This window comes from Triturus cristatus, chromosome 2_1 (genome assembly GCF_964204655.1).
Source record: "Triturus cristatus chromosome 2_1, aTriCri1.1, whole genome shotgun sequence".
Lineage (NCBI taxonomy): Eukaryota > Metazoa > Chordata > Amphibia > Caudata > Salamandridae > Triturus > Triturus cristatus.
The window spans coordinates 86374640-86401469 of NC_140581.1; the positions used below are offsets into that span (position 1 = coordinate 86374640).

The 26830-nt window shown below is 49.5% G+C and overlaps 1 protein-coding gene across 10 annotated transcripts in view; it reads right to left on the bottom strand.

The window, feature by feature from the left end:
• RUSC2 (RUN and SH3 domain containing 2) overlaps positions 1-26830 on the bottom strand; it is a 352089-nt gene that overhangs the window by 233995 nt on the left and 91264 nt on the right. For 3 of the 10 annotated variants that reach the window (XM_085628119.1, XM_085628121.1, XM_085628112.1), the window contains exon 1: positions 13570-13789. The exons of 3 other annotated variants lie outside the window; for them this stretch is intronic. The gene's annotated coding sequence lies outside the window, so the exon portion shown is untranslated. Of the gene's footprint in view, positions 1-13569; positions 13790-26830 lie in introns of those variants that run through there. 4 more of the 10 variants (XM_085628120.1, XM_085628115.1, XM_085628116.1 and 1 more) reach the window with 3 other exon arrangements.

A 26830-nucleotide genomic window follows, 5' to 3' on the forward strand; every position in this document is an offset into this window, starting at 1 on the left:
GGAGGTCTGCCCATAATCCATATGGACAGTGTTTCTGCCATAGGGATTACGATGTTGGTTTCAGACAGGCTTTCCATACAAAAGAGGGTGGTGATGGACGGAGCATCAGAACCAATCAAACACTCACACCCAGTCAACAGATCTGGGTTTGATCCATCACCGTTCTTTAGCCCACTCTGCCACCCCAGTTCAGACATGGCCATATGCAAATCAGTCTGACCCTGTGCCTCATGGGAACAGTCCAGCCCGAACTGCCAAGCCATGCCTTCCCTGGACCGGAAACAAGCTTCCTAGGACCGGTTTCTGGCATTTCAGCCATCTTCAGCCAGGCTTGCTTGAATCCAGTGGCAAAGTGAGCAAGGGACTCACGTCTGAGCATACCCTGCCAACTTATGGCGAACAAAGCGGTACAAAAGAGGGTGGTGATGGACGGAGCATCAGAACCAATCAAATACTCACACCCAGTCAACAGATCTGGGTTTGATCCATCACTATGCAGCCTTGTGTGATCAGCGTTAGTGCTGAGGGTTCACCTAAACGAGCTTTAGAGATCAGAGACCATCAAATGACTCTGGCCAAAGACTCCTAATGTATTCACTTGATTAGGGTTTGGCACATCAAGCTCTCGAGCAGCAGCCATTAGATGGCACCATTCAGAGAACAGGCCGAGTATGGAGCAGAGCAGTTGCTTCCTGATGAGAACTTGTCTCTTTCTTTCTGTCTCCTTTCTTCCTTGGGCTGACGTTCTCGAACGGCATTCCTTTCTGAGGTCACCGGCATCAGTTTCCTGGCCTCTGCACCAAATGGAATGGCTTACATAATGTGGCCGTGATGCGGCCACCAATGCTACGTGCACAAAAAGAACAACTGATGGACAGAATGCTGAAGAATGTTAAACACTCGCCCCCAGCCAGAGGTTTAGTGTTTTTTTGCTCAACACACCAGCCCAGTTTGGAACCAGCCACACCCAAATCAGTCTTGACCCTGCGCCCGATGGGAACAGTCCAACCTGAACTGCCAGACCAGGTCCTCCCTGGACTGGAAACAAGTATCCTAGGACCGGTTTCAGGATATCACCCCTCAACAGCCAGGCTAGCTTGAATATAGTGGCATGACGAGCACGGGGCCCACGTCTGGGTATACCCGTCCCACTTGGGGTGACAAATGAAAAAATAACAATCGATGGACAGAATGCAGAACAATGTCAAACACTCACCACCTGTCAGAGATCTGGACCTAAATCCATTGTTTTTGCTCACTGTCCCAGTTTGGACCCAGCAATATGCAAATTAGTCTTTCTCCTACTTTCCCCTCATTTTTTACTGCTTTCTCCTTCCTTTCCCCGTTTTTCTGAGTGCTTTTTCCTGCTTTTGCCTCATTTTTTACAGCTTTCTCTGCAAAGCAGCTAGCAACTTCAGTGCCTCAAGCCCCTCATGGGTGATTTGCCTCGCTATATGAATCCTGTTTAATTGATTGATTGCAAATATACTAGAGCATCACGTGGCAGCGCACTGTCATTTGCAGACAGCACTTTTCCCATTGAAATGGCCACAGAATTTGCACAGACATGTAGTTTTACTGATAAAACCATCCCTCACAGACAATAATTTAGCTTACAAATGATAATGTGTTCAAATTGGGTTTCTGAAAATGTTTACACATTACCAAGTAAAGTTTCTGAATTTGTTTTGATCCAATGAAAATCTTTGTATCTATCCATCACCGTTCAGAATTTTAAAAAAAAGTGCTTTCTAACTTCTGATTTATTTCGAAATATTTGTACAGTTCATTTACAGGCCACTTACATTTTGTTGTGTTAGAAAGAAACCAACATCTGCAGCCTTTCCTATCCCACTCCCTGTACCCAAGTAGAATTGTCAGATGGTTCACTGTAAAAAATGCTCTAACTTTGCAGTTAAAGAAAAATAACCAATTACCATGTTAAAAGAATCAGCAGAATTAGCCAGAAGACACAGCCTGCATTTGATCTCTTTCTTTGAACGCGCCATCAATGTGTCAAGAGAAGAAGAATTTAAAGGCATAGGTATTCTCTTCGCCTTCTGAACTCCAGCATAGCTATTCTGGGGTTGTTGCAGCTCCACCTGCACTCCTGCCACCAGCACCTATGTCCTGCGGACAGCCTGAGACAAGGCGCTTTTCTGTAAACCATTAACCGTGTTCACTTCCATTTAAACTCACCCTTTGTGTCCTTTGTGGCATGATACAAAGTGACAGTTGAGTGATCCCTACCGGTGAAAACCCAACATAACCTCTTCAGAGGTCCTCATAGGTCTCTGCTACAGCAGTGTCCGCATGCTCTGTCTCCCTGGGAGAGTGAGGTTGCTATTGTCTTCCTCTGCCAATGGTAGCCATGCGGTGACCAGACGCGCCTTTCTGCCCAGCCAATCAGAGCACTGCTTCTCTGAAGTATTGTAAGGGTCCATAAAACCGAAGCTCGGAAACACTTGCTATGTTTCTTCTGAGTGACCACCAGGGCCGGACTGGCCGTAGCGGGCACCGGGCAATCCCCTGGTGCGCCGCACGGGTGGGGGCCGGTTTTGGGCCCCCAGGGGCCGTTTTTGTTACAGGGTCGTTTCGGCCCTGTAACAAAATCGGCCGAAAACCGGCCCTGGCAAAGAGCTCGGCGGCACACCGGGGTGCCGCCGAGCTCTTTGCCAGGGCCGGTTTTGGTTCCCAGTCCGGCCCTGGTGACCACTAGGATGGAGGGCACTACTTTATATTTATTTTTATTTCTCATTTGTTTGGCATATACGTGTAAGCCTTGTCGATAACTTTTTCCATGAGTACCCTTCAATTTACTATGCTGACCTTGGGGACAAAAACACTTTCCTGAGGTCTAGGGGTATCTCAATCTGACCAGTACTCTCCGGATCAAGAAGTCCGAAGATGTGTCTTTTGTGGTCATCCTCCTTTTAGGGTAGATGTGAATCCCAAGGAAGAATGCCCTATATGTACCCCAGAGTACAAAAAGCATTAAGAGACCAGCTGCACTTCAAGCATAAAAGTTGCTTGGAGTTACTTGGGACCACCTGACACCAGGAGGTCACCAACATATACTCACAGGTGTCCTGAGCTCAACTTACATGTTTTAGAATAGTGATGCTGGCACAACTCTGTATTAGAGTATACCTATATTAATCCACCTTTAAAGGGCTTTATCATAAGATTGTCATAGTAAATAAGCCAGGCCTAGTGCTTTTGTTGTGCCATTTCCTAATAAACAGATCAGAAATTTGGCATCAAAAATAACTTCTAACAATAAGTCAATAGTCTTTATCATTGGCATATCCCAATATATGTCACACCTTGGGTTATTAATTTGGAAATGCAATTTCAGGCGAACCAGAAGGTAGTGGAGCTCGGACACTCATAGAGAGTTGTCCCAGTCAAAGACTTTACCTTCAGACTTAGGGCCCGATTATGAGTTTGACAATGTGGGAATAGAACGGCATGCCACGGCCCCGCTCCCACACTGCCAAACTCCACCGCCGACTGCCTACTGGATTACAAGTTGTAATCCGGGCGAGTGGTCCTGCGGCGGCTGGCCCACTGTGCTGCCTTCCAAAGGCTCATAGGAGAGCCTTAGAAAGGCAGAGCCTTGGGTCAGCCACAGGTGGTTCCAGGATGGCATGAACTATAAAGGCCATGCCATGATGGAACCAGGGGTGCATATAGACAGGGGGGCACACCATGTGACCCCTGCGTGCACCCTCGTGCAGCGAGGCACCAGGGGGCCTACAGGGCCCCCTAAGTTTCCTCACCGCCGGCAGTTTAATAGAGGCTCACTGCCATGAGACAGCTGGCGGTGAGGAAATTCGTAGTATGCTTGGCGGGGACGCAGAGGCCCCACCAAGCATATTGCGCCTCACAACACTGTGCCACTGCAAGGGATTGCAGATCCCTGGTGGTTGCGGAGGTGCAATGGCGGTCTGACCGCCCAACTTGTAATGGGGCAGTCGGGCGACCATGTCACTGTGAGCCTGGCAGTTCGTGGACTGCCAGACTCCTAATAAGGCCCTTAGTCTCTGAAATAGAAGCAGCATGAGCTGAGGCAGCGAGTGCCCATCAAAGCCGGATACGTCATTCTCGATCTCCCGCTGAAGCTGTTGGTTTTAGGGCCTAAACCTCCAAACAAGACAAAGCTGGATTTTGTGGCTGACGAAGGTGCTTCTCTTAGTTGAATACATTTGTTATCTCATCTCAATGAAGGTTTTGCTGAGCAAGGCTGAGCAAGGCTCCACGAAGCCAGACACCTTTACTGCTGGACCCATTTGCAGCAAGGAAAAAAGCTCTGAGAGGGACAAACCAAGGGGCATATCTACTCACATTTCACATAACACAGAGCAGCAAGTGAAGTTGCTGTTCTGTATTGCGTGAAAGGGAGAGAGCAGACCTGCTCCCTATTTCAAACATATGGAGCAGTTGTGTTCTCCCACTTTGTTGGCGTACTTGTGGCTGCCTGGGGCCAACGCAGGCTCCTCTCTGTGGTATTGCAAGAGTGTCTGCATTGTGGTCAGGATAGTTTTTGTTCACGAAGGGATACCTTCCTCCACAAAAACCACCCTTCAAGGCTTTTTCCCCTTTGCATGTGTGCTAGAGGATGCATCACATATCCAAAGAGGGGAAAAATAGTAGAAATAAAGGTAGTTCTCCTCGTTACCCCAGCCTCAGGTAGGCGCACAATTTTGGTGCAAACCCTTCTTTACAAGTCTTTGTAAATATGGATTGCATCGAAAAACCGAGGCGGGTGCATGGGAATGCCCTTTCATCACTCATGTTATGCCTACCTTATGCAAGGTAACCCAAAGCAGACTGTAGCGCTGCCATGTGTTACTTTTCTTTTTACAAAGCCATGCACAGCGGGATTTGCGTGGCTTTATAAATGCCAACATTGATTTTGCCGCGGGCTGCCTCAAAAAAGTGACGCAAAAGCATCATAAATCTGGGCCCTAGTTTTCTAGCCTGCCTTAGGTGCAACCTCTGTCCAGCCTGGCCTCCTGCAGAGTCCAGTCCTCTGTGGTCAGCTGGGTCCACTTAGCAAAAGGAGTCCTTCAGCTATTTGTGTCCCTGAAGCAGGCAAACAGGAGGCCAACCACTGGACTCTTGGAGCAGAGTTCGAGCTTCGGGAAGCCAGCCGGAGTCGGGAGTGCTTTCGTGAATCCGCCACTTCCAGCGGAGTCAGGAGTCTTCTTTCTTCCACCAAAGACTGTTTTCTAAAAATGGAGTCTTCCCAGGTCCATGAATGCTTTGAGGAGGTGGTGGTGAGGCAGCTCAAAGTTGGATACGTCATTCTCGATCTCCAAGTCTTAACCTGTGCAATAGCCAGTGACTGGAGAAATTCTGCCACCCAATTTTAACTATTTTCTTGGAGGCCTCACCTCCTTATGCAGCGTTTCTGCACAATTTGGTCCTTCCTTGCCGCATAATGCCAGTAGCCTTACAGCTAACCAAACCTTAAGCAGAGCACTTCACTACACTCATGGAAACCTGGGGACATCTACAAGTGCACACACTTGTGAGTTCAGAACACTTCACCAGTGTAATGCAAAGCTGCTGCCCTCATCTCCCAGTGCCCACCCTCATGAGTTCAGACTCCTCCACTATTCAAATCCAGAGTCTCAGTCACCCCATTGTGAGCTCAGAACACCTTGATTTCTGATAGAGGCCCCCTTGTACATCCACCACCTCGCCAAATTGTCAGCAAAGAACATTTCACTATTGTATGGTAGAGCCCCATCCACATTTATTGGTGCGCACCAATGTGAGTTCAGAAAAAACTTCACTATTGTGAAGATGGGCCCGCTCTACATCCATCTGTGTGCCCCATCATGAGCTCAGATCATTTCATTATCATTTAGTAGAGCCCCCACCAAATCCACCACCTCGCCCTATTGTGGGTGCACAACACTTTACTATTGTATGGTAGAGTCCCATCCACATCCACCACCTCGTCTCAGTGAGAACTCAGAACACCTCACTATTGTACGGTAGAGGCCCATCCGCCCCCTCGTCTCAGTGTAAGATCAGAACACCTCACTACTGTATGGTAAAGTCCCACCACATCCACCACCTCGCCCCATTGTGAGCTCAGTAGTGTATGTTACAGACCCTTGCATATTTATTAGCGCTGCCAATTGTGAGTTCATAAAAATTCACTGTCCTTAGTAGAGCCCTCTCCGCATCCACCAGTACAGCCCATCCCATTGTGAGCTCAGAACATTTCATTGTTTTATGGTAGAGTGCAGTCCACCGCCGAGCCCCGCTGTGAGCACAGAACTCTTTACTATTGTATGGTAGTGTCCCATCCACATCCACCACCTTGCGCCATTGTGAGCTCAGAACACCTCACTTTTGTATGGTAGAGTGCCATCCACCACCTCGCCTCAGTGTGAGCTTAGAACACTTCACTATTGTATAGTAGAGTCCCAACTACATCCACCATCTCGCCCCATTGTGAGCACACAACACTAACTATTGTATGGTAGAGCCCCAACCACATCAACCACCTCGCCCCATTGTGAGCTCAGAACACTTACTATTGTATGGTAGAGCCCCAACCACATCCACCACCTCACCCCATTGTGAGCACACAACACTTACTATTGTATGGTAGAGCCCCAACCACATCCACTACCTCGCCCCATTGTGAGCACACAACACTTACTATTGTATGGTAGAGCCCCAACCACATCCACCACCTCGCCCCATTGTGAGCACACAACACTTACTATTACATGGTAGAGCCCCAACCACATCCACCACCTCACCCCATTGTGAGCACACAACACTTACTATTACATGGTAGAGCCCCAACCACATCCACCACCTCACCCCATTGTGAGCACACAACACTTACTATTGTATGGTAGAGCCCCAACCACATCCACCACCTCGCCCCATTGTGAGCACACAACACTTACTATTACATGGTAGAGCCCCAACCACATCCACCACCTCACCCCATTGTGAGCACACAACACTTACTATTGTATGGTAGAGCCCCAACCACATCCACCACCTCACCCCATTGTGAGCACACAACACTTACTATTGTATGGTAGAGTCCCCACCACATCCACCACCTCACCCCATTGTGTGCTCAGAACAGTTACTATTGTATGGTAGAGCCCCAGCCACATCCACCACCTCACCCCATTGTGAGCACACAACACTTACTATTGTATGGTAGAGCCCCAACCACATCCACCACCTCGCCGCATTGTGAGCACACAACACTTACTATTGTATGGTAGAGTCCCATCCACATCCACCACCTCGTCTCAGTGAGAACTCAGAACACCTCGCTATTGTATGGTAGAGGCCCATCCGCCACCTTGTCTCAGTATATGGTCAGAACACCTCACTACTGTATGGTAAAGTCCCACCACATCCACCACCTCGCCCCATTGTGAGCTCAGTAGTGTATGTTACAGACCCTTGCACATTTATTAGCGCTGCCAATTGTGAGTTCATAAAAATTCACTGTCCTTACCTTAGTAGAGCCCTCTCCGCATCCACCAGTACAGCCCATCCCATTGTGAGCATAGAACACCTCACTATTGTATGGTAGAGTGCCATCCACCACCTTGCCTCAGTGTGAGCTTAGAACACTTCACTATTGTATAGTAGAGCCCCAACCACATCCGCCACCTCACCCCATTGTGAGCACACAACACTTACTATTGTATGGTAGAGTCCCCACCACACCCACCACCTCGCCCCATTGCGAGCACACAACACTTACTATTGTATGGTAGAGTCCCAACCACATCCACCACCTCGCCCCATTGTGATCTCAGAACACTTACTATTGTATGGTAGAGTCCCCACCACATCCACTGGAGCGCACCATTGTGAGCTCAGAACATGTAATTATTTAATGGAAGAGTGGACTCCACCGCCGAGCCCCGCTGTGAGCACAGAACACTTCACTATTGTATGGTGGAGTCCCATCCACATCCACCACCTCATCTCAGTGTGAGCTGAGAACACCTCACTATTGTATGGTGGAGTCCCATCCACATCCACCAGTGTGCCCGAGTGTGTGCTCAGAAACCCTCCCTGTTGTACAGTAGAGCCCCTGTCATATCCATCTGTGGGCCCCATTCTGAGCTCAGTGCACCTCACTATTCCATGGTAGAGCCCCAGCCACCTAGACATTAGTGCACCCCAATGTGAGCTCAGAACAGTTCACTAGTGTATGGTACAACCCCCCCCCACACACACATCTACTAGTGGGCCCCAATATGAACTCAGAACACCTCAGTATTGCATGGTAGAGCCCTAGCAATTACTGCACCCCAATGTGAGCTCAGAACACTTCACTATTGTATGATCGAGCGAGCCCTGTCCACATCCGGGATTGCATCCCATTGTGTGCCAGAACATCGCATTGTTGTAAAGTAGTGCCCCCCCCACACCCACCAATCACATATGCAGACCAGTCACAAATGTGGCGTGCCAGATACATGGTATGTACCAAGCATCATCACATAGACGCCAGCTACAACATCCACACAGAGGGCGGAGGTGCTGCACAGAGGCCGGCCCACTGTGCACAGACACAGCTGGGCTCGGTGGTACTCCGGTCCACTGTGACACTTCATGACAACGAAGGATTTCACTGTCGCCCGCTCAGAAACATTGTTTGATTTCTAGATAGCGGCTAGAGGCGTCATCATTACATATAGATAAACAAATACATTGTTGTTTCCCGTTTTTACTGATTTTTACAGATAAATACAGACAGAAAACCATTTATTTTCTTGACTGTGTTGATTTTTAAATGTGGATAAAAACGGAAATTGGGTTGTTTTTGAGTGATTCTAAATGATATCAGCCATGACTGCCAGGCCAATGTTGTGAGGATTCACATGTAAGGGGATTTAAAAAAATAAAGGAAATTTAATAAAGAGCCTTGAACAGCAGTAGACTTGCACAACCGTGATGCTAAAGTGTGCATGATCTCTTATAAGTGCATATGTTATCATCTGTATGTGTATATAGCATTGAAACCTGTCATGCGTTCAGGCACGAGTGTGCATTAACTTGTTCAATGAAATGCAGAAATATTCACATTTCAGCTTCATTTTTTCACAAAACCTAAAATAAATATGGATAAATACTGGTAAAATTAGCAAAAAATAAATATGGATAAATACAGACAGAAATGACAAAAATATAAATACCATAAAAGCGGGAGCTCTAATTATAAGAATGTTGCAAGTAGCCAAGGAAATTCATTGGCTGTACAGAGGAACAAGGCCAAAAGGAACGGTCCTTTATAAGGTCACAGAACTCGAAGGTGACTTGTAGTCTCCTTTCAACATACAGTAGAGGGCATTTTATTCCTTATAATGCATGAGTCTGCCATCACCCTTCTCAGAAACAGCTTAAATCTTTGGGGTCTCACCCTGCATATGAAAGAGACAGAGCGATTGCAGACAAGAAGAATAAATGCTGAATCTTGTGCGACATTAAACACGTCAAAAAAAGCGCTGGAATCAGTTTAATGTAAGTCACTTTTAAAAAATGCTGAGACTCAAAATTCGTAGAGAAAGGCACAATTCTATTTTTGTTGCACTGACTGTAAGTATGTAACAAACAAACATGATGCTTTAAATATGCTTGTTCTGCTCATCACTGTTTCTTTCAGACAAAGCAGACCATGAGAATGAAAAGCCAGTCGATCTCTTGATTACAGGTAACTCGAGAGGTCAGAAGTCTCATGTGATAAGGAAATTAGAGAGACTTTTATGGAGGGATTTGCGCCCTCCCATACATCATAAATCGGCAGTTACATATTGGTGACGTCGGATTCACATACTGGCGCGCACTGCCACAGCTTTACACAGGCCTGGTGGTGGCATTACCGGACATTCCACTGCACGTGCTGCGTCTCCACCAGCCCTGGGCCTGTGTACATGTGAGGACGCAGCACCCCCCAGGACAACAGTGACCTCACTAGGACCATTCACATGGCAGAGGCATCGATGAAAACACGGCATCGGCCCCCGAGGGTGGGCCCAGGCTCTGACGAAGCAAAATAATACTGCCGGCCCACCCCACAGCCAACCAGAACAGAGGTCTGTGAGCCAAGCACGAGGAGACGTCAGCAGTGGACCATACCACAGTCAGCCGTAACAGGGGTCTGTGAGCAGGACACGGGCAGACATGAGCAGTGGACCACACCACAGCCAACAGGGGTCTGTGAGCCAACCACAGGCAGACATGAGCACTGGACCATACCACAGCCAACCGTAACAGGGGTCTGTGAGCCAAGCACGGGGAGACGTGAGCAGTGGACCACTCCACAGCCAACAGGGGTCTGTGAGCAGGACACGGGCAGACATGAGCAGTGGACCACCCCACAGCGAACCAGAACAGAGGTCTGTGAGCCAAGCACGAGGAGACGTCAGCAGTGGACCATACCACTGCCAACCGTAACAGGGGTCTGTGAGCCAAGCACGGGGAGACGTGAGCAGTGGACCACACCACAGCCAACAGGGGTCTGTGAGCCAACCACAAGCAGGCGTGAGCAGTGGACCACACCACAGCCAACAGGGGTCTGTGAGCCAACCACAGGCAGACATGAGCACTGGACCATACCACAGCCAACCGTAACAGGGGTCTGTGAGCCAAGCACAGGCAGACATGAGCACTGGACTATACCACAACCAACAGGGGTCTGTGAGCCAGCCACAGGTAGATGTCAGCAGTGGACCATACCACAGCCAACAGGGGTCTGTGAGCCAACCACAGGCAGACGTGAGCAGTGTTGCACACTACAACCAACCATAACAGAGGTATGTGAGTCAACCACAGGCAGACGTGAGCAGTGTTGCACACTACAACCAACCATAACAGAGGTATGTGAGTCAACCACAGGCACACGTGAGCAGTGTTGCACACCACAACCATCCTTAACAGGAGTCTGTGAGCCAAGCACAAGTAGACATGAGCAGTGGACTACACCACAGCAAAGCGTAACACGGGTCTGTGAGCCAGCCACAGGCAGACGTGAGCAGTGGACCACACCACAGCAAACTGTCACAGGGGTCTGTGAGCCAGCCACAGGCAGACGTGAGCAGTGGACCACACCACAGCAAACTGTCACAGGGGTCTGTGAGCCAGCCACATGCAGATGTGAGCAGTGGACCACACCACAGCAAACTGTCACAGGGGTCTGTGAGCCAGCCACATGCAGATGTGAGCAGTGGACCACACCACAGCAAACTGTCACAGGGGTCTGTGAGCCAGCCACAGGCAGATGTGAGTAGTGGACCACACCACAGCCAACCGTAACATGGCGTCTGTGAGCCAAGCATAAGCAGACGTGAGCAGTGCACCACACCACAGCAAAAAGTAACACGGTGTCTGTGAGCCAAGCACAGGCAGATGTGAGTAGTGGACCACACCACAGCCAACCGTAACATGGGGTCTGTGAGCCAAGCACAACAGACGTGAGCAATGGACCACAGCACAGCAAACGGTAGCACAGGGTCTGTGAGCCAAGCACAGGTAAACATGAGTAGTGGACCACACCACAACAGGGGTCTGTGAGCCAACGACGGACAGACATGAATGAGCATCAGAGCTAAACATGCACATGCGCAGACACACACAAATGTACAGACACAAAACACAGACACACTCTGATATTCATACACACACACTATCTCTTATACACACACAAACATACAAAGATCAATACATAGATGCATGTACACCGACAGAATACACATTCAAACGCTGATAGATAGATACATAAACACAAATGCACGTACATACAAACACTGATTGATACACAGAAGCAGACATACACAATGAACCCCCCACACACTGATACATCCACAATAATGCTCTCACATACTAACAATCACAGACACACATAAATGAACTAATACACAGTGCTCTTACGCTATGTACATGCACACAGCAACCATAGACCTGCACAATACAAACGCACAAATACAAATTGTAAACACAAAAACATGCACACTATACAAAGATAATACACAAACAGTACGCACAGTGACACACAATATACACACATTAAAACACACACCCAACACCGATAGAGATGCATCTTTACACATATCAAACACTGCACACTCCACTAATACGGACACCACAAACTCTGATACACTTACAGACAGATGTACACACAAGCATGCACACACAGTTCAGCACATATGTAAAACACACAGACAGAATGCACCTTCAAAAACTGGCATTCAGACAGATACACACACTAATACGTGCATAGCATATAAGTACACACACACACACACATTTGACACACAAATACACACATACACAAACAATGCCCCATTACACTTACTGGTGCACGCACCCTAACGCATACACACAGACACATACACACACTAACATAACACACACATAGATACAAAGAAACGCATTGATACGTAACACACTTATTCTCTATATATGCACAACACAAACACCGTCTAAACACGCTAACTGTTCATACTTAAAACATACACATTTACTATACACACGATATACCTATATCCTTCACACATTATACACTCCTGTCATTTGCACACTGCACACAATCACAGATACATACACACACACTGTATACACCAACACACACACGCTACACTCACACAGTATCCTCACACGATATTATACACACAACCCCATTACAACGGTACAGACACACGCACTAAAAACAGAATCCCTGGCAACCAGAGGTTGTAACAGAAGCGCCCTGCTCCGTCAGCAGAAGGGGCGGCCTAGGCCAGAAAAAGAAACCACAAACACATCGGAGCGAATTCCTCCTCCCTCCCGCCCAGAGTCCACCCACCAGAAGTCCTTGGGCCGGGCGGCAGAGGCGCTACATAAATAAACCACAGCATAGCCCAATATGGCGTAACATAACATAACATGACGTAACATAACATAACCATCTTCTCCAACATTCACCACAGCCCCCACCATCACGACCACTGCCACCACCCTCCATGTACCCATCGCCGCTCCATCGCGCCCTGCCCACCACAGCCATCGCCTCATCATCAAGGACTTTGACAGCCGCCGGCCTGTCCCCCCGCCCCCCCATCGTGGCCTTGTTATCATCACCCCCCTGCCCAGCAGTTCACCTCTGCCACCACTCTTGCACCCACCGCTATTTACACCTGCCCCATCACTTGTGATACTGTCATCCTATCACCGTCACGTGCCCCGCCTCCCGCCCCCCTCCCACAATCACCTCGCCATTCTTTCTTCCTGAAAGCCTCCTGACGTCCCCCCAGCACCGAAGTCCCTGGAAGACTCACCCACCCCTTCACCCTTCATATCAACACCCCAGCCATGTACCACCAGTGCCCTGCGACAATCATGCGCCACTCCTTCCCAAAATCACCAGCCCTCCCACCCTCACCAGCCCTCGTCCACTTCACCTGCCCATCACCTCTCAACGCTGCCCCCTCACTGTTACCTGTGAGTATCTCCCCTCCCCCTTCCCAAAGCAGCCACATCCGCCCCACACCTGGCATGAGCCAGGGCCCCCTCCCTTCTTACCTTCCTCCGGGGGGCTGGTACCTGCCTACTGGGCGCTTGGTGTCTTGGCACAAACCCCTTGTAAATCACACCAGAGACACGCTCGCCATCACACCCCGGGGCACGGTCTGCCCTGTTCCTCGCAAGCAGCGCTCCGGCGGCTGTTCTCCTCCCTGGCCCCCCTTGCAGCAGCAGCATCCCTGGCAATGCAGAGGGGCTGCGCAATCACCGCCCCCCGCCCCTCCCGGCCGCCGCTGCTCTGACGTGACTGCCTGTGAGAGGCAGAGTCTGTGCACAGCCAGTCAGGACTGCAGCGGGGTCCCGGGGGGGAGAGAGAGGGATGGAGGGAGGCAGGGATGGAGGCGGCAGAGGCAGAGAGAGCATGTGAGGTACAGAAGCAGAGGAGAGAGAGAAAGAGAGAGAGAGGCTGACACATATAGAGACAGACTGCACACAGCCAGTCAGGGCTGCAGCGGGTCCCTGGGGTAGTGAGGGGGAGGGAGACGGGAGAGGCAGAGAGAGGCTGTGATGTACGGAAGCAGGGGAGAGACAGAGGAGAGAGGGAGAGACTGACACATGCGGACACAGCCTGTGCACAGACAGTTGCTGCAGCCATGGGCGTCCGCAGAAATTTTTCCAGGGGGGGGCGAACCTGGCAAATGAAGGGGCGTGGCTAATGTTAATCAATGGGGGCGGGGCTAAAATGGCAGACAATCAGGATCGGGTAATGTTCATGCCAACCTGAGAAAAACAAGCATTGGCATAGCCAATAGGTCTCGCCTTTGGGACCTTATGACTGACTCACTGACTGAAGAACTTATATAGCTCACTTTTGCCGAGGCGTCGTGGCGCTGGGTAAGTATGATGCCGGCAGTATAAGTATTTAGTTCTGCAGCAGGTCCCAAAGGCGAGACCAATTGGCTATGCCAATGCTTGTTGTTATATCTGGGCATGTTGAGAGGCTAGGGGACTGGGTCTCGATGTCTGGTTGGGAGCACAGCAATGACCTACTCAATTTGAATGCATAGGTAATACAACCGGAGGGGTGAAATGAAAGGTTCGCTACCAGGAATAACAGGAAGGTAGAAAGTTAGGCTGGTTAGAAAGATAAGGAGGGGTAGAGACAGGCATGGTGGTGAGGGGAGAAACAGATGCATGCTAGGAGAGCGCTGTGAGGGAGTGAGGCGAAATGGGAAGAGGCACTGAAAGGTGGGTCGGGTAAAGACCGTAGTAAGGCAAACAGAAGGGTAGCGAGGGGTGAAGGGTAGACAAAGAAGTGAGGTGTAGAAGAAAAAGAGTCAGGAGCAGCGACAGGTAAATCAAAGCTGGAGAGGGGAGAATAACGCAGTCGTAGAACGTGAGGGGGCCAGGTAGAGAGAGGGAGAGTAGTGTCATAGACATGTAGAGACAGCTGAGGAAGAGGGAATAATAAAGACTGAGGTAGACAGGTGAGGTAGAGGGGTGCGTTGATATAATGGAAGTGCAGAGATGTGCCACAGATGTTACTGAAGAGGAAAAGAAGTAGAGATATTGAGAAAGATGTAAGGCACTAAAAGAAGTAAGGGGGTGAACAGAGGTAGAACGAGTGGAAGGGGAGAGAACACGTAGAAGATGAATGGCAGGGTAAAATGAGCGATCAGGCAGTGAGTGTGAGGAGTGGGATACAGAGGCATATGTGGCAGTGAGCGTGATGTGCGGGGTACAGAGGGATATGTTGTGGCAGTGTGCACAAGGTGCGGGGTACAGAGGGATATGTTGTGGCAGTGCGCACAAGGTGCGGGGTACAGAGGGATATGTTGTGGCAGTTAGCGCAAGGTGTGGGGTACAGAGGGATATGTTGTGGCAGTTAGCGCGAGGTGTGGGGTACAGAGGGATATAAGGCAGTAAGCGCGGGCAGGGCCGGCTTAAGCGCTCGTGGCGCCCAGTGCGACAATGCTTTTTGGCACCCCCAATGACCACCTCCACTACAGGTTCTTCATAACCATCCTTTCACAGCGCCCCTCAAGCCTCCGTAACCATTCAGTCTCAGGTGCATTTAATTCATTTTATAGCGCCGCTCCTATCCGTGTAAGGTGTCAGAACACTTTACATTACACAGATTACATAGAGACAAACAATCATAAGTGTGTAAACAGTGCATGGAAATGTTACATAAGAGAGAGGACAAGAAGGTGTAGGAGTCACAGGTCATCCGTACAGGTAGGCAGGATAGTTTAAGAGGGCTTGGCCAGGAGAATCAGAAACCTAGAATTTAAAACCTAGCACCATGGATGGGGGGTTCCCTTTATTAATAAGAATTGATTTCTACCCAAATTAACCCATTTTGCCACATTAGGATAATGAAAAGCTGGGGGGAAATCATAACGCTCTAGCCCATACCCTACAGTTTGCATGCATCTTTCATAACAGTTACTTGCTCACTGTTCCACATTAGGATTTTAACTCATAAAGAGTTATCAACAATATGGTCCCTCTGACAAAAGTGTGACCCACTGACCTATTTACATTACATTATACGCACTTTGTGAGCTGCACGTTCTTTGCAGCAAGCATAGTAACCCTCTGCGCTACCTTAGGATGAGTAGAAACTTCCATTACACAAAACTTCGATCTCTCCCTCTCTAAGAAGTGCATTAATCACTGCAGTCATTTAGACATTTTTATTGGTGGCTGAAAATTTCTAGGAGTCCAGGAAAGAAGCAGGTGCTTTTAAAATCATATTAGCGCCCCCTACACAAAGTCAGCACCCGGGGCGGTGGCACCGGTCGCACCGCCCTAGAGCCGGCCCTGAGCGCGGGGAGTGGGGTACAGGGGGATATGAGGCAGTGGGGAGTGGGGTGCAGGGGGATAGGAGGCAGTGAAACACAGGGTCAGCATGTCCTGCCAGACATGATAAGGTGCATACTGGCAGATAGATATGTTATTGACACGAGTCTGTGTACGTTTTGGTGGGATCTGAAATCTGGGCTATGGCGCAACCTCAATTTTTGACTTGGGAGAATAATGCATCGACCCCCCCAGAACTTCATTCAGAAGACCTCTTGCTCTCAAGCTACACTGTGTTAAAAGCAGTGCTTAATTTGAGCCGGTGCTTTCCGGTGCTCAGCACCGGAACTTATTTCACAGGGCCGGGGCTATGATTTCTGAACCTGCAGGTGGTCGTCTCAATATTAATTATTCCACTCCAAAATATAAAGTATAACATACCTTGCCATGGTGACTGGTTGGTATGTGTTCACAGGCAGGCATACACCGGTTCAGGCAGGCATGATTGTGTATCACCACGTTAGTGATGATGTCATCACACCTGTCACGAATTCAAGAAGTCATCGTCAAAAAATGGCTTGCGTTCGATTCCCCGAGTCTGTTGCACCCTGCCATTGCCTGAGCCTCCCATTGGCTAATTGTAGGTGGGGGCTAGCTCATGACGGATTTCAGGCAAGGAAGCTCCGAGAGCTCATTTGGAACTTGGGAGTGAGGTCACGAGGAAGAATAAACTAAATTAAGTGTGCATTTTTAAATTGCTTCGTAACCAGAGTGGTATAGATGGCAGCCCTACATTGCTGCTATCCGCAATGTGCTCAATACGGCTGTGGCCGAGCACAACTTTTGTGCGCCATGGAGTCACCTGTTTGTGCGCTGCCCCCCAGCATGCTAATTGTTCAGCGCGTGAGTCCAGCAGGCGCCACAGCCATACACACCGGCATTGGCAGCATTACGGTCGGGGACAATGCTTGTGCTGTAGCAGTCAGGGTCACAGCAAGCTCAGCATTGGATGCCGATGCCGTTGTCACCCCTGGACCTACTAATTGCAGGAGGCACTAGCACTGACCTAACCTGCTGTGCTGGAGCAGCCGCCTGTTCCGCAATGCACTGATTAATATGTGCAAAAAAGCATTTTATTTTGGTGTGCATTTCTTTTTTTTGCACTCGTGTCGTGTCGGTTTAGATAAAGAATTAAAATACATGTCACCTTGCCCTTCTTTAGGAATGACAAAATAGCAGGGACATGTACAGGCTAGGGACAGGGCTGAGAGCACTAGTAAAGATGAGAGAGAGCAAAGAGGGGAAAGAAACAAGGAGAAGAGAGGGATAAAACACAGCAGAGTAGAAGAAAAGGAGGAGAGCAAATCAGATACAGAGAGAAAGAGAAGGCAGACATGGTGCGCAGCAGGCAGTGATAGAAGAGAGAAGATAGATTGAAAGGATGTACAGGTCAGGACATGACAGAGAGAAAAAAAGAGCAGAGAAAGGATAAAACGGAGATACAGCTAATCACTGCTAGAAGAGTGAAAGTAAAGAGCCAAGATCGAGGGGAGAGAAAGCAGAATATGGATAAAAAGGAAGATGAAAACGGGCATGGGTAGAATGCATAAGGAATAGAGGGCAAATCAGAAATACAGGGAGCTAGGTAACACACCAGGTGTGACAAAGACGATAGAAAATGATTAGAGAGGTGAGAGGCTAGACTCTTAGAGCAAAGACCTATGGGACAAACATCAGAGCAAGGTTAGAAGATAGACTGAAGCAGTGCTAGTGTTGAAGGTGGGGCACACCAGAGATAGAAGTGGGCTATGGCCTCCTTGGAAACATTTTCGGCACCGGCACTTCTGCTTTTGCAAATTAAGCACTGGTTAAAAGGAGGTCTTTGTGTCCAGACCTAACCACTCGTGCTTGTGGCGCGCAGCTCAAACTGGCCATTGTCATTCTGTTTGTGATAATCAGCCACAGACAGCATGACAATGGGCGGGAGGGGCTGCGAGGAGGAGTGCGAGGCGCCCGATCAGGGAGTTGAGGCCTCTGGCAGGGAACAGCTCTGCTCCCTGCAGGGCCCGTAATTACGGACAAAAGGCGTCCGTAAAAGCATGGATGGCCGCAAGGGGGGCAAGGAGGAGCCCTCCAGGGGGGGGCAAGCGCCCCTCCTTGCCACCCCCTGCGGACGCCCATGGCTGCAGCAGGGCCCCGGGAGAGAGAGAAAGGGAGGGAGAGAGGGATGGAGACGGGAGAGGCACAGAGAGGCCGCGACCTATGGAAGCAGAGGAGAGAGAGAGTGAGAAGGAGGGGGGCAGGGATGGAGGCAGAGAGAGCATGTGAGGTACAGAAGCAGAGGAGAGAGTCGAGAGAGAGACACTGACACATGCAGAGATTGACAGCACACAGCCATCAGGGCTGCAGCAGGGTCCCGGGGCAGAGGGGTGTTGGGAGAGGCATGGAGGAAGGGATGGAGACGGGAGAGGCAGAGAGAGACTGTGAGGTACAGAAGCAGAGGAGAGACAGAGGAGAGCAAGAAGGGGGTAGGGATGAAGGCAGAGCGAGCATGTGAGGTACAGAAGCAGAGGAGAGAGGGAGAGAGAAGGAGGGGGGCAGGGATGGAGGCAGAGAGAGCCTGTGAGGTACAGAAGCAGAGGAGAGACAGAGGAAGAGGGAGAGACTGACACATACAGAGACTGACAGCACACATCCAGTCAGGGCTGCAGAGAGATTTGGGGGACGAAAAAAAGAGGGAGGGATGGAGGCAGAGAGAGCCTGTGAGGTACAGAAAAAGAGGAGAGAGAGAAAGAGAGAGCGACAGAGGCTGAAACATATAGAGACAGACTGCACACAGTAGGTAGATATAGTTAGGACCTTGTTTCTATTGAAAAAGCGTTTTCTCTTTTGCCAATATCTTTGGCGCTGGTTGACGAATCTTCGCGAAATTTTCAAAACTAATGGGGCGCTCCGATCAGCTCCTGTCTTGAATGTTTCAGGGTGATTCATCAAGCGGGGGCCGAGAAAAAATGGGGGTCCCAAAACGTGTTTTCCCCATGTTAATTTCCATAGGAACTTTAGACAAAGCTACAGCCCGCACTGCTGAACGGAATTACACCAAATTTGGCAAAAAGGTAGGTATTGGTTCGGAAAGATCCCTTTTTTTTACATGGTGTAAATCCGTTCAGTAGTTCCAGAGATATTAAAAAAATAAAAGTTTCGATATCTGAGCACAAAGGAGGGTTCGCGAACCCTCCCGGGCACCAGCTTGTTTCTGATTGGCTGCCAACACTCCAAACCAGGAAGTGTTGGGAGCCATCTTGTGACTTTACCGAGTCACAAGAAAAGAGTAAAAAAAAAGGGAAAAAGGGGCAGGGTAGAAACACCCTGACCCCTTAGGCCTGCTCAGCCAAGAAAATAATTTAAAAAAAAATAATTTTGGCCGAATTCGCGCAGGGTCCACGAATCCGGCCGAAATTATTTTAAAAAAATGAAGCGTGGTCTCCCATGCTTCGTTTGTTAAAAAGCCCCTGGGTAGGCCAGGTCCTGGGGGCATGTCAAATTATGATGTGGGGGCCCATTGGGGGCTCCAACAGCCCCGGGGACCGCCCCCTCCCCGGGGTGTAATAATTTATGTGCGGGGGCATGCGGCCCCCCCAAAGCCCCAGGGACCGCCACCTCCCCGAGGCTTTAATTAAATTATGGCGGGGGGGCCTCGTGTGCCCCCCCCAAGCCCCGGGGACCGCCACCTCCCCGGGGCTTTAATAAAATACGCTGGGGGGGCTTCGCAGGCCCCCAAGCCCCAGGGACCTCCACCTCCCGGGGCTGAAAAAAATAATGTGTGTGGGGGGGCTCGAGCCCCCACACACTGCCCTCGGGACCACCACCTCCCGGGCACTGTTTATTTACATTCGGGGGTTACGGACCCCAGCCCCGGAGGCCACCAGCTCCACGGGGCTTTAAACACATGGGAGGGGGGCTGCATGGAGCCCTTGATGGCCCTGGGGACTGCCACCCCCCAGGGCCAGCTCCTGCAATTTGCTGTGTTTGCAGAGTGGTGTAAAAAGGGGGCGTGGCCTCCAACCACTCTCAGCAATCCAGGTGTGTGGCACTTACTGGAGGTACCTGGTGGGCCAGTTGGCCCCCAGTGACACTCAGTAACGAAGGGGACTTAATACCCAAAGTTTGAACGCACCAGGAGGCACTTTTGCAGAGTGGTAGGGAAAGGGGGTGTGGCCTCTGACCACCTCTCAGCAATCCCACTGTGTGGGGCTTACTGGAGGTAAGAGGTAGGCCAGTTTGCCCCTAAAGGACCCCCAGCAGCGAGGAGGACTTCAGACCCCATCCAAGAGCACGCCAGGGAGCGCGCTTGCAGAGTGGTGGGCAAAGGGGGCCTGGCCTGCTATGAGAACTTAGCAATCCTGCTGTGTGGGACTTATGGAGGTAATAGGAGGGGCAACTACCCCTCTTGTTACCTCCACTAAGTCCCACAGAGTGGGATTGCTAAAACGTTTTTGGAGAACATGCCCCCCTTTCTCCACCACTCTGTAAACGCCCCTCCTGGCAGACTACGGGATGGGGATGAAGTCCAATTTACTCCTGAGGGACTTTGGGGGCCAAGAAGCCCTCCTGGTACCTCCTCTATGTCCTATGCAGCGGAATTCCTGAGCGATGGTCGGAAGCCCAGCACCCTTTCTCCACCACTCTGCAAACATGTCTACTACTTAATGAAGCATCTTTCTGCACCTCTGACTTAGAGGTAGGTTTAATGCCCCTGCCCTATTATGTACTAGGGCCTTACAGAGGAGGTCATGCCAATCACAGGGATACCCCAACGCATAGTGTTCCTGAGTGTAGGTTGGTGTTTTCACTGTATTCTAAGTGTCTTTTAGCATAGCAATGGATCTAGGCCTGGTTATTCAGAGTCAGTTACCACCAGTACCCGTCAGCAAAAAGTTGGGGGTACAGGATAACTTTGCAACAAGGTCTCTTTCTGCTCCTCTGTTAGTTCTTTGTGCACATCTCCTGCATCTTTCTGCACCTTTCTTTGTCTTTCTGGACTTCTGTTGCCTCTTTCTGGATTTCTCTTGCTTCTTTCTGCGCTTTTCTTCCTCTTTCTGCACATGTCCTACCTCTGTTGGCATAGTTAGACATCAGCATTTAAAAAACCTTTGAAATTCACTGAAAAAAACCATAGGTTTCAGGGACGTTATAGTTAGAAATTAGCATTTAAAAAACCTTAGAAATTCACTGAAAAAAACCACAGGTTTCAGGGACGTTATATTTGAGTGGACATTTCACTCGTACAAAACCAGAGAAATTCCGCCGTTATAGTTAGTTCAGCTAACTATAACTCGCGCCCCCGCATTGCACTGCTGATGATATCACATATTACATCATTCATGACATGGACAATAATATCGCTGATGACATCTCTGATGACATCTCAAATGACATCATTGATGACATCATCCAGTGACTGTGTGTTTCTGTAAAGTTTATATATGATATATATTTATATATATATATATATATATATATATATATGCCAAGGTGTGTGGAAGAATGAGTGGGAGTATAAGTGTCTGAATGAATGGTTTAGTAGGTGCGTGACTGACAGTATAAGTGTGTGATTAAATGTGTCTTACTGAATGCATGCGTTAGTGACTGATACAGACATTCACACAGTTTAGATTGTCAGTTGGTGTGTAAGTGGTTGCATGGGTTGGTGTGTGGCTAAATAAGTGTCTATATGGGTTATTGATTGGTTGTCTGAGTATCTGTATGGGTGCCTGAGTGTCTGTGTGGGGGTGTGAGATTTTGTGCATAGATGTGTGAGTGGGCGATTCACTGGGTGTATGGGTTCAAGAGTACATCTGTGAAGGGCTGTATGGGCAGGTGAGTGTATGTATGGGTGTGTTGGTGAGTGTTTAGATGTCTCAGTGGTACATGTGTGAGTAACTACGTATATGAAAGGCAGTATATGTGAGTGTTGGAGTATATAAATGACTATATGTGAGAGTGAGTGATTGTTAAAGTGGGTGTATGGATGAGTGTGTGCTTCCATTAGTTAATGTATAAGAGTGTAAGTATGTGTTAGTATATGTTTGAATAAGTGAGGTGGTGTGTGTATAACTGTATAGGTGAGTAAATGGGAGTGTGATTGATTCTTTGCATGACTTACTAGTTGTGTGAGTAACTCTATGGATGAGTGGCAGTGTGTGAGTGTCTGAATAGGTATGTGAGTGCATATGACAGTGCCGTATTGATGGATGACTGCATGTATGAGTGACTGTATGGGTGAATGAGTGGATGTGTGTGTAGACCTAGGAATCAGTGAGTGTGTATGTAGTAACTGGTATTGGTGTGTCTATGGTTTCGAAAATGGTAGTCTGTATTTTAGAGTGGGTGTATCAAAGCTCGCAGGGCCGGTCGCTCCACGCACCGCATGGCTCCCCGTGTGTGACCAGGACCTTCACCGCTGCTGCCGCGAGTTCACCGCTGCTCCTGTGCTCCGTCTGCTCTGAGTATTTTGTGTTTTTACTGTGCCCACTATTGTATTTGCTTTGTGCCCTGTGTTTAGCTCTTTTCTGTTTTCTGCACTCCCCGTGACTGTATTTCTCCCGCTCTGTGCCCCCCCCCGCTCCCCGCTTCCTGCCGCTGCTCCCCGGCGGCCCGCCCCTTTTTCTCTTCTGTACCCACTCCCCGACGCCCATTTGCCGCCCCGCTCCCTCCTCCCAGCTGCTCCTCCCTCCCACTTGGCCATTTATGGAGGAGACCGCGCGGTGGTGAGCTGTGACCCTTGACCCTGCTCGCAGGGCCGGTCTCTCCACGCACCGCACGGCTCCCCGTGTATGACCAGGACCTTCACCGCTGCTGCCGCGAGTTTGCCGCTGCTCCTGTGCTCCGTCTGCTCTGAGTATTTTGTGTTTTTACTGTGCCCATTATTGTATTTGCTTTGTGCCCTGTGTTTAGCTCTTTTCTGTTTTCTGCACTCCCCGTGCCTGTATTTCTTCCGCTCTGTGCCCCTCCCCGCTTCCTGCCGCTGCTCCCCGGCGGCCCCACCCCTTTTTCTCTTCTGTACCCGCTCCCCGACGCCCATTCGCCGCCCCGCTCCTGCCTCCCAGCTGCTCCTCCCTCCCACTTCGCCAGTTATGGAGCAGACTGTGCGGACGCGCAGCGGACGCACGCAGCGGGCACGCCAAAGGCAAGTCCGTCTGCGCCCGTCCGCGCCTGGACCGCGCCCAGCGCCAGAACCCCTGGCCCCCACAGGAACCAGGACACCCGACTGAAGTACGACACAGCCGCCGTCAACGCATTCAACACCGGACGACCACCCGCCTGCTATCAAGCCACCCCAAGGCGCACCCACGGACCCTTCACCTGTCAAGCCTGCAAATTCACCTGCCTTCGACCCCGCACCCTGCCCGCCAAACCAAACCACTACAACAACCACCTCAAGTGCATCCTCCTCAACACCCGCTCCGTTCACAAGCACACCATCGAACTCTGGGACCTCCTCGACACAACAGCACCTGACGTCGCCTTCCTCACGGAAACCTGGATGAACGCCTCCTCAGCCCCCGACATCGCTATAGCCATCCCGGACGGCTACAAAATCACCCGGAAGGACTGCGTCAACAAAACAGGAGGAGGGATCGCCATCATCTACAGAAACACCATCAGCGTCACGACCAACACCGAAGACAACTTCTCCACCGCCGAACATCTACACTTCCAGATCCACACTGACCCCCATACCACCCTCAGAGGAACGCTCATCTACAGACCCCCGGGCCCGTGTACACAATTCAGCGAAACCATCGCCGACCACATCAGCCCGCACGCCCTAGCCTCACCAGAATACATCCTCCTAGGAGACCTGAACTTTCACCTGGAGAAAAACAACGACAGCACCACCACCACCCTGCTCGACAACCTCGCCAACCTCGGACTCAAGCAACTGGTGGACACCCCCACCCACCTCGCTGGCTACACTCTCGAACCCCTACGGCAAGACTGCCACCAGAAAACCCTCATGGTTCACAGACGCCCTCAAAACCGCAAAGAGATCCTGCCGTACACTCGAAAAGACCTAGCGCCACAAACGAACAACAGAAAACATGACAGCCCTCAAAAACGCCACCCGCGAATACCATCAGCAGATCCGGGCCACCAAGAGGACATCGTTCAAAGAGCGACTGGACAACAACACCCATAACAGCAAGGAACTTTTCAGCATCGTCAAAGAGCTCTCCAACCCCAACGCCAGCAACAATGACATCACCCCTTCACAAGACCTCTGCAACTCCCTCGCCATGTTCTTCCACCGCAAGATTGCAGATATACACGACAGCTTCGGACCCCAAACTCCACCTCCGGACACCAAACCAGCGACCCCCACCACCACCATCAGCTCTTGGACCCCCATCAGCAGTGAAGACACCATCCACGTCATGAACACCATCCACTCCGGCTCCCCCTCCGACCCATGCCCCCATCACATCTTCAACGAAGCCGACACCACCATCGCACCCCACCTGCGGAACGTCATAAACAGCTCCTTCAAGTCAGCAACCTTCCCTGAGAGCTGGAAACATGCAGAGATCAACGCCCTCCTGAAGAAACCCACAGCGGACCCCAAGGACCTCAAGAACTTCCGCCCCATCTCTCTTCTCCCCTTCCCGGCTAAAGTCATCGAGAAGACCGTCAACAAACAGCTGACTGCTTTCCTCGAGGCAAACAACTCGCTCGACCCTTCCCAGTCCGGATTTCGAGCCAACCACAGCACCGAGACCGCCCTCATCGCAGCCACTGACGACATCAGAACCCTGATGGACAACGGAGAAACAGCCGCCCTCATCCTCCTAGACCTCTCAGCAGCCTTTGACACCATCTGCCACCGCACCCTAATACACCGCCTCGACAACACTGGAATCCAAGGAAAGGCCCTGGAATGGGTCACTTCGTTCCTCTCCGGCAGAACCCAGAGAGTCCGCCTCCCCCCCTTCCGTTCCGCGGCCACCGAGATCATCTGCGGCGTGCCTCAAGGATCCTCACTCAGTCCAACGCTCTTCAATGTCTACATGAGCCCCCTCGCCACCATAGCACGAAAACACAACATCAACATCATCTCCTACGCCGACGACACCCAGCTGATACTCTCCCTCACCAAGGACCCAGCCATCGCCGAAACCAACCTTCAGGAAGTTATGAAAGAGGTAGCAGAATGCGTGGGTTTTATTTTATTTTCATTTTTATTTTTGACTAGTGGTAATGTAGACATACATCCTTGATTCATTATCACAGTTTCTTTCGTATTTGTACACATAATTTTATTTCCGGGTTCGCAGAGATTTCTACCTTCATAGAATGACTGGTGGATGAGGCTTTAAGTCTTCTTTTTATGTTCATGTCCGGAACATTTATTTACTTCCGGCATTCACCGTTAGTTCACTTTTTCACTTGTAAACGACACACTCCTTTACGCGGCACAACTTTCGCGGACAAGTAGTATGGGCAAACCGCATACGGACAAACAGGTACGCGTCTTTAAACAGACACTTAGATTTTGGAAAACTAACTTTAGATTTAGTATTGTACTTGTTAATAGAAAAAAAAATTCACCCAGCACTCATTATTTTTCACGCGTTTTAAAACTCAGACACATATTTCTATGTTTTCGGTGATCATTCATATGGATTGTCTCTCACTTAGGATGTACATAATCTCTTGCGCTTATCATTTCGATACTAAACGGTTCCTTTGGCCCTATTGGTTTTTACATAGTTTCTGGTTCAGCGCTGGAAACTAATTATGCACTTTTTCGTTTTGGTCTAATTTTTTCAGTTGAATCACAACGCCGTTTTGTTTCATATTTCACCATTTAGATCAGTGGTGACCTAGGCATTAGCATCATTTAAGGTGGCAGTCAGGACTTGGTTTTTAAATGAGTGATATTCCTTCTTTTAGGAATCATCCCCGGATGAAGGGCTCCACCCGAAATGCAACGGGTTTCTATAAATATGTGAAGAAGCCATTTCGAATTGTAATGTGAAGATAACATTATCTCTGTTAAGTTTAAAAAGAAAGAAGAAAAAAAAATGAGTTAAAATGAATTAAAAAGAAAATTGATTCACATCTGGATGCATTGTTATCACTGTGTCAAAGATATTGACTAAAGGAGTGCCAAGTGGGTCAGTTGTTTCCTGGTTGGAGTACGTTCTATTCCCATTGACATCTTTACACTTCAGGATCAGGAGGTGATACCCACAGGCACCCAAGAAAAGAGAAATACTAATTAACAAGAAGAAAACTGTTTGTTTTACTAAAAGGGAGTGCACATGTCATCTATACTCTTTTCTATTACAAAATGATACCCCTAAACAAGCTACAATATATTCAAAATGTAATAAGAAATAATATAAAAACAATACAATCAAGAGACAATGGCGCTCTCTCGGTTACACAATGGACAATGTAAAGACAGTTGACAGTGTAAACATAAACAGCGGCTGAGGAAAAAGTATTAAAC